Genomic DNA, 13,523 nt, shown 5'->3' with positions numbered 1-13,523 from the left:
CGGAGGTCATCTGGTTAGGACCCTGGTGGTGGAGGTAGGGCTGGGGCACAGGGGCTCCGGGGTCAGCGTGGGCTTCTGGCTGAGGGAAATGAGCGCTCAGCCTGGGGCAGGGACTCAGCCCTGGCGCAAGGGGACTAAGTGCACACAGTAACCTGGGGGAGCATCAGCACCTGTCGTGCGTGCAGGAGCACCTGACACGCTGGGGCAGGACAGGTCAGAGGTGGGCCTGGGGGTTCCTCTCAGCACCGGAGATGGGTGGGGGGCTGCCCCAGGGCCCTCGGTTCCCACCTTGCTGCTCAGCTCCCATCTGGAGCCTGGCGACAGATGTTACCCACCTGCCATGGGCCACAGCGCTGGGGGCTGCGAAAGGTGGGCTCTAGCGAGCTGTGAGCGCCTCAGACCTCCCCCTGGTGGGACCTGGGGCGGCTTCACCCCGTGCCCGTTCCACTTCCTGGCAGCCCCTTGTCCTGGGAAGGAAGGGGCTGGCAGAGCAGAGCACGGCCGCTGGAACAGGAGGAGGGAGGCGTGGACAGGCAGGCCCCGGCGTCCTGCTCAGGACCCTCGCCCACACCCTCAGGGACTTGGAAGTCACCTGGCCAGGCGGCAGGTGGGTGAGACTGGGCCATCTGTGCCCATTACCCAGGCAGGGAGGCGGCCGCTCATCTTCCCTGGTGGGTTTGTTTGTGTTTGTGTTTTTGACTTTGCCCTTGGAACTTTGTGGTTTAATGAGGGATCTTGAGAAAGCCTGTGGAACAGTGTGTGTGCAGGCCCTGTTGGAGGGCTGCAGCAGCGTTAGCCTCGGGGCAGGGAGAGGGGAGGAGACTGCAGCCTGTCCTGTCCCTGTCTTGTCCCCTGCACCCAGGTATCAGGCGCCAAATACCCGGGCCACCTCCCTTCCTGCTGCCACCTCGTGGCCTCTCTGGAGCCCTCGATCCCTTGATGCGCTGTTTTCTGTTCCTTTAACCACTTAACCCTACTTAGAATTCTATACAAACTGTTATGCAAGAAAAAGGGCAGATTAGGAGTCGACATCTCAGACAAGACTTGGCCTCGGGCTTCAGAATGTGGACACTTCTCCTGAAGACAGGTTCCATCCTTTTTCTCTGTAAATGCTCCTTCTTTGCTGCCACTCAAACTCAAAGTCCGCGTGAGGCATCGCAGAGTCCTTCCCTTTTGTGTCTTACTGAGCTTCCGTGGCGTAGGTCACTGCGCCAGATGTTTCTTCCAAAGATGTCTCTTCCCAGGCACCAGGTTCTAGCTTTTTCTTGGCCTTAGGGCCTCTGCTCTTTCCTGGACAGCGTTATCTAATGCATCCGGGGCTCGGCACGGCCGCCTTCGCCGCTGGCCTCCTCCTGAAGTCGGCAGCGTTTCTTTCAAGTTCACGTCCATCTTCATTGCTTTTTGTTCCTTTACTGCGGGCAGGTCCGTGAAGTGCCGCCATTCACTTTTTCTTTCCCCCCAATTCTTTGGGTCATCCTTTCCTTGACAACGTGGCGTGACGTACACTACGCTGGTTAAAGGATGTGCCATTGTGTGTATTCGTAGGCAACACGCTAAGCGAAACCCTGCAGCCTGGGCTGGTAGCACTCTGAGGAATTATTAACCGCCTTCAAAGCGGCTAAATTCCCAAACCAAAGAAGTTCCCAAACCAGCCGCTGCCATTTTTTCCATACAGCTTCACCTGGTGCACTTGCTGTTAAGCCTCTCCCTCTCGGTTCCGGTCCCCTCTCGGTGGATCCACAGTCAAATACCCTGGCCTCTTCCCCGCCTCCTCCTGTCAGTCAGTGGTACCCATTTCACGGTGGGAACTTCCCCACCCCATAAGCCGCACCACCTCTGAAATTACTTGTTTCATTTCATTTCCTATGGAAGGCAGAGAGAGAGAGAGAGAGAGAGAGAATATGTTCCATCAGCTGGCTCACTCCCCAAATGCCCACCAGCGCTGGGTGTAGGGACCCAACCCAGGTCTCCCATGTGGTGGCAGGGACCCAGCTTCCGTAGCGTGCATCAGCAGGAAGTGGGGTTGGGAGCAGAGCCAAGACTCAAACGCAGGCCCTCTCCCAAGGGGGTGTCCCCAATGCCTGCCCTGCGGGCGCTTTTACGTCGCTGTCCCTCTGGCTTCCAAGTGCAGCTGTCCCTCGGGATCCGTGGGGGGTTGCCTCCAGGAGCGCTCTCAGACACCCCAGTCCGTGCCTGCTCACGTCTGCATACAATGGTGTAGGATTTGCACGTCGCCTCTTCACATGCTCCGGTCTGTTTTACCTCCTCTTTGGGTTGTTGCACTCCCTGATGCAGTCAGTGCCATGTCAGCCGTTATTTCGCTGCGTTGTGTGGGGAACAGTGACAAGGAAAACCCTACATGTCTGGCACAGGCTCAATGTATTCTCAAATATTTTCCATCCACAATGAGTTGACTCTGGAGGAGGGCTGCCTGCACACCTGTGTCATCACACTGCAACCTCAGACAAGCTGACGGCCCGGAAGCCCCTGTCAGGGTTTATTTCCACCTTTCTAACAGCCAGGGATGGCCCAGGCTGAAACCCCGAGCCAGGGACTCCATCTGGGTCTCCCATGTGGGTGGCAGGGGCCCAAACACTTGGACCATCTTCCACTGCTTTTCCCAGGCCGGTAGCAGGCAGCTGGATGGGAAGTAGAGCAGCCCGGACTAGAACTCTTAGCCTTATGGGATGCCGGCTCTGCAGGTGGAGGCTTAACCTGCTATGCCACAGCACCGACCCCATATCCATCCCATAGTCACTCATCCATGTCTCCTCTGCTCTCTTGCTCTTCGCAGAAGCCCCTCCCAGAGGAGTGGTTGCAGCCGCAGGACCCGGCTGGTGGGGTGCGCTTTGAGCTCGGGATAGCGCACCTCATTTGGCACCAAGCTCTAATAGCAGTCCCGCTTCTGCAGCATAACGGTTCTACAAGTGCAGCAGCGGCTGGGGAACCGGCTGGGGACTTGTGCAGGCACAGACGCTCGCCTCGGGGCGGGGCTGTGAGCAGCCCCTGGGCCTTGTCAGTCCTGGCTGCGCGGTTTGATGGCTGCTCCTGTTTCCAACACGAGGAGCCCACGCTTTTCTCCACGCACCTTCCACGGAACCTCTCCTCGCTCATCTCATCCACGTCACTGTGCCTGTTTTCATCCAGGCTTCATTGAGAAAATCAAAGCTGTCAAATGTGAATTGTTCCCATTACCCAATTTAGAAATGTACTTAAGGGGCCAGCGCTATGGCACAGCAGGTTGAGCGGCTGCCTGCAGTGCCGGCGTCCCTTATGGGCGCCAGTTAGAGAGTTGGCTGCTCCTCTTCCAATCCAGCTCTCTGCTGTGGCCTGGGAAAGCAGTGGAGGATGGCCCAAGGCCTTGGGCCCCTGCACCCACATGGGAGACCAGGAGGAAGCTCCTGTTTCCTGGCTTCGGATTGGCGCAGCTCTGGCCATTGGGACCATCTGGGGAGTGAACCAGTGAATGGGAGATCTCTCTGTCTCCCTTTTTCTCTCTCCATAACTCTGCCTTTCAAATAAATAAAATAAACTTTAAAAAAAAATACTTAAACCTGTCCCCACCTTCTTCATTGCTGTCACCAGGGTGGGGGTGTCCCACAGGTGTCCCCTGCAGCTTCAGGACCCTCTGAAACACAGGAGAGGACGCTTTTATATGTGTGTGTGTATATATATATATATATATATATATACACACACACATATATAATAAAATATAAAATATAAAGTAAATATATTTTTATATAATATATTTTGTTCTAGTTATTTGAAAAGTAAAGTCAGAGAGAGAGAGAAACACTTCCATCTGTTGGTACACAATAGCCGGGGCTGGGCCAGGCCAAAGCCAGGAGCCAGGAGCTTCTTGCAGGTCTCCCACATGGCCCAAGCCCTTGGACCATCTTCTGCTTTCCCAGGCCACAACAGAGAGCTGGATCGGAAGTGGATCATTCAGGACTCGAACCAACACTCACGAAATGCTAGCATTGCAGGTGATGGCTTAACCCGCTGCACCACAATTCCAGCCCCAAGAACCTACTTTTTTTTTCAAGGAGCAATCTTAACAACTCCAGTGTGTGTCTTCTACCTCTAAATAGAAAACAAACCTTTTTTTTTTTTTAAGATTTATTTATTTACTTGAAAGTCAGAGTTACACCGGGAAGGATAGGCAGAGAGAGAGGGAGAGGGGAAGGGAGGGGGAGGGAGGGAGGGAGGGAGAGGGAGAGGGAGAGAGAGGGAAAGAGAGGGAGAGAGGTCTTCCATCTGCTGGTTCACTCCCTAGTTGGCTGCATTGGCCGGAGCTGTGCCAATCCGAAGCCAGGAGCCAGGAGCTCCTTCCAGGTCTCCCACAGCAGGTGCAGGGGCCCAAGGACTTGGGCCATCTTCCACTGCTTTCTCAGACCATAGCAGAGAGCTGGATCGGAAGTAGAGTAGCTGGGACTTGAACCGACACCCATATGGGATACCAGCACTGCAGGTGGTGGCTTTATCCTCTATGCCACAGTGCCAGCCCCATGAGACATTCTTTACTACCCCAGCCTTGTCCTCTGCCTCCCTAACCTGTGATGACGAGCAGTGTGCACAGGCAAGCTCGCTTTGAGAGTGGCGTTTGCTCTGGCTCAGCTGGGGTGAGGCTGCTGCCACAGCACGCTACGTGGTGTCATGTGCCAAGGTTGCCCGTCTGCTCATCAGCGCCATCAACCATGTCCCCGCTTACAAAACAGGCCGGAAGTGCCCACTGCGTTGCCCTATTTCCCCAAGAAGTAACGATTTTATCCTAAACCTTGTGCTCCATTCTGTGTATGATTGTAGGTTTGCATGCCTAAAAATATGATTTAGTTTTGCCATTTTTTGACCTGTGTGATTGGAATCTCCTAAGTATTCTTTTTTTTTTTTTGACAGGCAGAGTGGACAGTGAGAGAGACAGAGAGAAAGGTCTTCCTTTTGCCATTGGTTCACCCTCCAATGGCTGCCGCGGCCAATGCGCTGCAGCCGGCGCATTGCGCTGATCCGAAGCCAGGAGCCAGGTGCTTCTCCCTGGTCTCCCATGCAGGTGCAGGGCCCAAGGACTTGGGCCATCCTCCACTGCACTCCCGGGCCACAGCAGAGAGCTGGCCTGGAAGAGGGGCAACCAGGACTAGAACCTGATGTGCTGGTGCCGCAAGGCGGAGGATTAGCCTATTGAGCCGCGGCACCGGCTCCTAAGTATTCTTGGTCTTGCCTTTTCTTGTTCTGTACTGTTTTGCAATGTGTGAATTAATGCTCATGCCCGTGGCTGAAGCTCACTCCTTTTCAGTGCTGTATAGCATTTCAGTATAGGATTGTCCTGGGGACACATGGAAGGGGCCGATATAAGCCTACTCTGGGGGGCGTCCTTACAGGGGCGTCCTGATCCTGTTTCCCAAGGGCAAATGCGTGGAGGTCAAAGTGGAAGTTGCAGGTGGATGGATTTGCGCGTGTCAGACCTGATTCAGCAGTACCCCACTTCTGATAGTTTGCAACGTGTTTGTACCAATTTGCCCTGTATGTTCTTGATGCCACTTGTAATTGTGTGACCTTAAAATCCCAGCCAAACATTTTCAGATGTTTATGGACTAATGATGGTGTTTTTCTGTGAAATACCCATGTAATTATTTTATCAGTGTTTATTTTCATCTACTTGCAAAACAGAGATTGAGAGAGATTGATTGAGAAATTTTCCATCCATTGGCTCATGCCCTAAAAGCCTGTAACAGCCAGGGCGGGGCCAGGCCAAGGCGGGAGGGAGCCAGGAGCTTCATCTGGGTCTCCCAGTGGGTGGCAGGGGCCCAGGCACCTGAGCCATTCTGCTGCCTTTGCAGGTGCCGCAGCAGGAGTGTGGATCAGAAGCGGAGGACTCCAGTAGGCGATGCAGGCATCCCAAGTAATGGCTCAGCCCACTGCGCCGCAACACTCACTCCTACTTAATTCTTCCATCGACTTTTCTATTGGGTTGCTTTCTCATGTAGACAAGTTGTGGAGGAAGCTTTGGAATAGTACCGTTGAGGTTGATTTGTTTCTTCTGCGTTTATTTGTTCTATCATCTATCAGAATGGGCTCTGGGATGTCTATGTTACAGTTTTGATTTCCTACTTCAAATTGTTGCAGCTTTGGTCGCTGGGAGCTTTTTCAGGCTTTGTTTTGCAGGGGGAGGGGAGGTGCACTTCTGACCTTCGGGCGATACAAGTTATCCAGGCTCCTCTTGTGGTTCCCTCCATTAGTAGTGGCATCCAGCCGGCCATCCACGGAGCCCTGGTTCACTTCCTTGGAGTTGGTATTACAAACCTAAGGCTGGCTGCTTGGATGTGCTCTGGGCTGCTGGTGTCACTGCCTCCACTTGCTTTCCTTAACCAGAGCTGGGAGACACAGGTTTGTGTGCTAACCCGTGAATGCACATGGTGTGTGGTTCTCTGCCTCTGTGTGTGTGTGTGTGTGTGTGTGGCTTCATGCTGTACTCTCTGTCTCTAATCAAGCATCTCAGGGTCCCTGTGGTCTCCTTTCTACCTGTGTCACTTCTCTCGACAGCAGTGAGAGACCAGGCTCCTGTTGTCTCTCATTAGTTTACTTGTTTATTCAACACTGGTATCCATGTAAAATGGATTTGAAATTGATAACTCCTTCCCCTGTGAGCAAAAAAATAAATAAATAAATAAAATAAACCGCACCACTTAAAAGTCACTGTTCTTGGCCAGTGCCGCGGCTCACTAGGCTAATCCTCCGCCTAGCGGCGCCGGCACACCAGGTTCTAGTCCCGGTCAGGGCACTGGATTCTGTCCCGGTTGCCCCTCTTCCAGGCCAGCTCTCTGCTGTGGCCCGGGAGTGCAGTGGAGGATGGCCCAAGTGCTTGGGCCCTGCACCCCATGGGAGACCAGGAGAAGCACCTGGCTTCTGCCATCGGATCAGCGCCATGCGCTGGCTGCGGCGGCCATTGGAGGGTGAACCAACGGCAAAGGAAGACCTTTCTCTCTGTCTCTCTCTCTCACTGTCCACTCTGCCTGTCAAAAAAAAAAAAGTCACTGTTCTTTTTGGCTCTGTTACAGTAGCCAGTTAAGTAACAGGTTGCCCACTTTACTTAGGTCTACTCTTGTTCGGCCCCCTGCAGAGAGGTGATGTTGGGAGGCCCTCTGTCATGTCATTCGATTAACTTTCATAGTTTTCTGTACATGTTAGGATCTCCCGAACAACCCAGCTGGTCATTTCACCAGATTTGCCTTAAGTAAATTCTTTGCAGTGTACAATCTGTGGGCTTGGCAACATCACCAGTCAGTGCCGCGCCTGACAGCTCCCTCGTCCTAACGTAACTTTGTGTGGACTTGAGACAGCTCCGCCCCCAACCTCTTGTACCCACAAACCTGTGTTTGTCCCTATAGTTTGTCCTCGTGCATAACGTCATATAGATGGAATCAAACACCATGCAGCCTTTTGACCTCTTTTCCTTAGCACAATGTGTTTGAAATTCATCTGGTGTAGGGTGAACCAATAGTTGATGGCTTTTTCTGTCCAGAAGTCATTGCATGGGTGTAGCACGGTTTAACCATTCACTTGTGGAAGGGTATTCTGATGGTTTCCAGTTTTTTATGATTATAAATACAGCTGCTCTAAACCTTGACATGTAGGCTTTCTGTCTGACCACAGATCTTCATTTCTTTTGAGTAAATACCTAAGAATGGAATTGGTGGGTCGTATGATAATTACACACTCAAACTGCTGGACTGGTCTCCAGTGTGTGTGCCATTGTGCATTCCCAGCAGAATTCCTCTTTGGGGCTTGGTGTTTTCCGTTGCCTCATGACTCACAATGTTGAGTCTTATGCTCACTTGTCTTCTGGGTGTCCTTTGCCCATTTTATTTATTTCAAAGGCAAATTGACAAGAGGGAGAAACCCAGATCTTGCTGGTTCACTTCCTACATGCTGCAGTAGGCGGGAGCCAGGAACCCCATCCAGGTCTCCCACGTGGGTGGCAGGGACCCGAGTACTTGGTCAACATCTGCTCTCTCCCAGGTGCACCAGCCAGAAGCTAAATCCGAAGCAAAGCGGGGAGTTGATCCCAAGCGCTCTGAGGTGGGATGCAGGCAGCCAAAGGGGGTCTTCACCCCGGCGCCAAAGCCTGCCCTGTTTCTCCTCCTGCTCAGCTGGCTAGGACTCCTGGTACCGTGTGCCGTAGCACCTTCTCGCCACACTCCCAAGCCTCTAGGCAAAGCGTTCAGTTTGCCCATTAAGGGCGTTAAACTGTAGCTTTATTTGGATATATCAGTTGTGTTTTAATTTTTTTTAAGTTTTTTTTTGAAAGAGTTACACAGAGAAGGAGAGGCAGAGAGAGAAAGAGAGAGAGAGAGAGAGGTCTTCCATCTGCTGGTTCACTCTCCAGTTGGCCGCAACAGCCAGAGCTGTACTGATCCGAAGCCAGGAGCTCCCTCCCAATCTCCCATATGAGTGTAGGGGCCCAAGTACTTGGGCCACCTTCCACTGTTTTCCTGGGCCACAGCAGAGAGCTGGATGGGAAGTGGAGCAACCGGGTCTTGAACCAGCACCCATATGGGATGCCAGCACTGCAGGCGACGGCTTCACCCGCTATGCCACAGTGCCGGCCCCTTGGATATATCAATTGTTAGGCAAGGGACATTTGCTTCTATTAGCTGAGATTGTTTTAAAACACCATGAATGGATGTTGCATTTTGTGGATGATTTTTCTGTGTATGTCATGGTCCTCCTATGTTTTTTCTTATTTATTTATTTTTTTTTTGTCAATATGGGGGCTCAACACTAGCCCTGAGAGGAACTGTGCCTGTGTGCGGTGTTACCTGGTCATCCTTTGCCCATTTTATTTATCTGTTTAAAAGGCAAATTGACAGAAACCGAGATCTTTCATCAGCTGGTTCACTCCCTAAATTCCACCATAGCCAGGAGCCAGGAGCACCATCCTGGTCCCTCTTACCTGGCACAGTGACGTAGCAAGTAAAGCCACCGCCCACAGTGCCAGCATCCCATGTGGGTGCCAGTTCGAGTCCCGGCTGCTCCTCTTCTGATCCAGCTCTCTGCTATAGCCTGGGAAAGCAGTGGAGGATGGCCTAAGTCCTTGGGCCCCTGCACCCACGTGGGAGACCCAGAAGAGACTCCTGGCTCCTGATCGGCACAGCTGCAGCCATTGTGGCCATCTGGGGATTGAACCAGCGGATGGGAGACCTCTCTTTCTCTCTTCCTCTGCCTCTCTGTAATTCTGCCTTTCGAATAAACAAAAATAAATCTTAAAAAAAAAAAAAAGATGACAGTTGCTGGTGAGGATGTGGAAAATCTGGCTTCATGGAAAATTGCTTGCTGGTATGTAAAATAGTACAGCCACTTGGGAAAACAGCTTGGCATCTTTACTTGATGCTAAACACAGAATTACTGTATGATCCAATAATTCTATTGTAGGTTTCTACCCAAGAAAAGTGAAACCACAGGTCCACAGGAAAACGTGGATGTTCATAGCAACATTATTCACAGTAACCTAAAAATTGAAACAATTGCACTGTTTATCAGCTAAATAGTGGATAAACAAAGTGCTATAGGAATACACAGTGGAATATCATTAAAGAACTGACAGTAGGCCACAATACCCATGAACCTTGAGGACAAGCGTGGAGAAGAAAAGCTGGGAAAGAAAGCCAAGCTTCCGGTGTGTGTGGGCTATCAGAGGGCCTGGCTGGAGTCCTGGCTTTTCAATAAATTACCCTGGAAAAAAGGACAGGAGAGGAGGAGAGTGGACGGAGAGGGGGGACGGAAGCAGAGGGAGCCCAGCACAGCTAAGTGGAAGAAGGTGGCCCGGGAGACCACCTGCCGCAGGACTGCACCGACAGGAAGCGCGAGTGATGTCCAGGACAGGCGAATCCAGAGCCAGACAGCACGTGGCAGCTGCCGACGGCACCACTTTTCTCTGCTTTTTAAAAATCTGATTTAAGTTATACAAGTTTCCTGTATTTGATATATGCAGATTTAGTAACACAGTGGCCCTTCCCCCCGCCCACGCTCCAGCCCTTCTCCCTTCTGCCTCTTGGATGCCCACTCTTAATTATTACAAAGATCTCTTTTCAGCTTGCTTAATGATCATATGGTTAACCCTACTCTAAGTAAAAGAGCTCAACAAATAGCATGAAGAGAGAGAGAAAAAAAAAACACTGTTCCTCCATGAAAGAGACAAGGGCTGTAAACAATCCTCTAATCTCAGAATGTCCATTACACTCCAATACTTTATATTTCAGGTATTCTATTAGTTACCTCGGATGGGGGAAAACAGGATATGTTTTTGGGACTGGCTTATTTCACTAAGTATATGGTTTCCAGTTGCGACCACCTTGTTGCAAAAGACAGGATTACTCCTTGGTGTGTATATCCCATAATTTCTTTATCCACTCTTCAGCTGATGGACATCTGGGTTGATTCCCTGTCTTAGCTACTGTGAATTGTGCTGTAGTAAACATGGAGGTACAGATCACTCTTGTACATGCTGGTTTCATTTCCCTTGAGTAAATGCCCAGGAGTGGGATGGCTGGGTCGCGTGGTAGGTCTCTATTCAGATGTCTGAGGGATCTCCACTCTGTCTTCCACAGTGGCTGGACCAGTGTACGTTCGCGCCAACAGTGGGTTGGAGGACCTTTTCCCCCACAGCCTCACCAGCACTTGTCATCTGTTGATTTCGGTAGGAGAGCCGCTCTTACAGGAGTGAGGTGGAACCTCTGTGTGGTTGTGATTTGCATTTCCCAGATAGCTGGTTGATCCTGAGCGTTTCTGGAGAGTCTCACTTTTTTCTTCTGCCATCTCGTTAGTGTGAGAGGCTAGATGGGAGTTGGGCTTTAAGTTTTGTTGTTGCCATGGATACTTTCAGAGTTGCACCGTCTTCCCTTCCTGTCTGGCTATAGGTCTGGGCTTTGTGCTACTCCCCACAGCCGTATTCCACGTCATTTCTGCTTTGTACTTTCGGCGTGCGGGGGTAGGGGAGGGGACGGGACTTGCTCTGATGGTCTGGCTTCAGGACGTGGCCTTTGCCGGCATTCCTGCCTCTTCCTGGAGGTAGTGGTGGACTCTGCACAGGGCCTAGGGCAAATACTCGCCCCGCCCCCACGGGAAGCAGCTTTTCTCTTTTTCCTGTTCTTGTCCCATCAGCAGCGGGGGCTTCCCCAGTCACCTGAGAGATTCTTGACCCTCCACACAGGGGACACGGGGGCTGGGCTTCTGCTGCTTACAGCCCAGGCCGGGAGGGGCTTTCTGGGCTCCTTATGACTACCCTGGGGGGCTCCCGGGCTGACATCTGGGGTCCAGTTTCTCCCTGCAGTGCCTCCCTTCTCCAGTCTGCAGGCCAGAACCTCTGTTCTCTGGTGGTCTCCAGCCCAGTCGCAGGAAGCTTCTTCCTCCTGTAGAGAGCGGAAGTTCTCTTACAGTCTGCTCTTGTTCGATGGAAGGGCAGTGGTTTCTTTGGATGCATATAAGCTCTCACCTTTTTTATTTTATTAAAAATATATTTATTCAAAAGGCAGAGTTACAGGGTTGGGGTCAGGGGAGGCAGAGAGAGGGAGGGAGAGAGACAGAGCTTCCATCTGCTGGTTCACTCCCCAGATGGCTGGAGCTGGGTTGGTGCAAAGCTTCCGGGTCTCCCACGTGGGTGCAGGGCTCAAGGACCTGGGCCATCCTCCACTGCTTTCCCAGGCACAGGCAGCCAGATTGAAGTGGAGCAGCCGGGACTTCAACCAGCGCCGATGCAGCAAGCAGCAGCTTAAGCTAACTGGCGCCAAGCCCTTAACTGTGATGAAGCCAGATTTGCCAGTCGTTTTCTTTGTTGTTTGGTAAATGCATGTGAACTGCTCCCTTCTGTAGATGCACAATCATTACAGATCAGACCGTGCCGGATCAGACTGTGTAAGGCTGGAATCATGTGATCTTGGATTTAGTCAGGGAGTTTCTTTGTAAGGAAAGTATTAATTACCTAGTCAATTCCTTGTTGAGTATAGGACATATTATTCTTTCCATTTCTTCTTGAGTCATCCTGGTGTGTTGCTTTTTTTTTTTCTTAAGCAAGGAATTTGTCCATCCCGCCTTGAAATTGATAAGCACTTGCCTGTGATGGCAAATGCCTGTTTTATACCTCCTATTGTTTTATGCCTTGAACCTTCCCCTTTTTGATCATCCTCATCAAAGTCTTTAATATTTTATTAGCCTTTTCTAAAACCCGGTTCTTCACACTCTGGCATTTGCTTGTTGTGTTCGGTTTCTGTGACTCTCACTTCTGACTTTATTGTCCTCATGTCATGCCTCCTGTTTTTCCTTAGGCTTATTTTGCAGCTCTCCATCATCAAGTTGAAAGCCTGGGCAGGTCCTCAAGAAGCCGAGGTGCGACTCTGGTTGACACCAGCACGGCCCCACCTGCCCCTGCCCCCACCTCTCCCTCACCCAGAAGGGGCTCCCGTGAGCAGCCAGCTCACGGGATTTGGGGCCAAATGCTGGTACCTGTGAGAGGGGACTGCTATGGGCTGCTAACACCATTTAGGGGAGCACCTAGGGGCTAGTGTAGGACAGCTGTCTGGCTGGGAACGTCGAAGGTGACTACCCCGAGGTGGGGTCCTCCCAGTAACTCCTAGGTGGTGGCTGCTGAGTTTGGAATGGTGGTCAGGACCGTGGACCTCCTGGGGGGGGAGGGGGATGCGCAGAACTGCCGGGGTAGATCTGCAGAAGGTTCTGGATGACAGCACAGCTTGTGGCTTCCCTGTCCCCTCATGACTGCCCCGTGGGCCGTGGTGGTGGGAGACGGCGAAAGCAGCTGCAGCCCAGTACTGGATCTGAGGGCTCTCCCTGCACCGTGCTCCAGCTGAGGCTTCCTTCCCCATGTGGGGGTCCACGGGGCGTGGTGCTCAGCTGATGGAATGTGCGTGTCTCCCCACAAACCCCCAGGAGTGCCTGGCTGGCCAAGCTGTTGTGCCCCGCCCTGGCGCATGTCTCTCCGGGCACCCGGAGCTCCCAGACCATCAGTGATTCTGCCTGCTCGCCCAGGCACGCGTGGGCTTCTGCACCTGAGCCTGCGTGTCCTGCAGGCCTGCTCGCCTGTGCGTCCCCAGGCCTGAGCCCGAGCCTGCCACCTGCCGGGCCCAGTGGAGCCAAAGGTCTTCCTGCAGCACGGCCCGCAGGGGTCTTTAGGCCACGGCCATGGCGTGTGGGACTTCCCTCGATCGCCGATGTCTCCTTGTAGAATCTAGAGGGTGACTTGTGGGGTAACAGAGGCTGCACTCAGACCAGGGCAGGGTGATGTCTTCCCTGGGCGTGAGCCTGGGGGCTGGGGCGCAGAGGCAGGCATGTGGGCCGATCACTGGGTGTGGGTGTGCATGGGGCCTGTGGCGCAGCCAGGCTGTGCTGTCCTCCCGGGCAGGACTTCCCTGGGCTTCCTCTGTTCTCTTTCTGCCGCCCCCCTTGGATGTTTCTTGGACCCTGGTAAAGTCAGGATGCGTCTAGGGCAGGGAGCTGGGTCTCTCGGGCCCAAGGGA

The 13,523-nt window shown here is 52.5% G+C and overlaps 1 protein-coding gene across 1 annotated transcript in view; it reads left to right on the top strand.

Moving 5' to 3' along the window:
- The window catches only part of PODXL (podocalyxin like), a gene marked incomplete at its 5' end in the record, with an annotated part of 42,697 nt that overhangs the window by 18,756 nt on the left and 10,418 nt on the right, over positions 1-13,523 (top strand).

The sequence above is a fragment of the Oryctolagus cuniculus genome, chromosome 3 (assembly GCF_964237555.1).
Source record: "Oryctolagus cuniculus chromosome 3, mOryCun1.1, whole genome shotgun sequence".
NCBI classification, from domain to species: Eukaryota; Metazoa; Chordata; class Mammalia; order Lagomorpha; family Leporidae; genus Oryctolagus; species Oryctolagus cuniculus.
The sequence above is the reverse complement of the archived record's forward strand: the minus strand, read 5'-3'. Positions and strand labels throughout refer to the sequence as shown.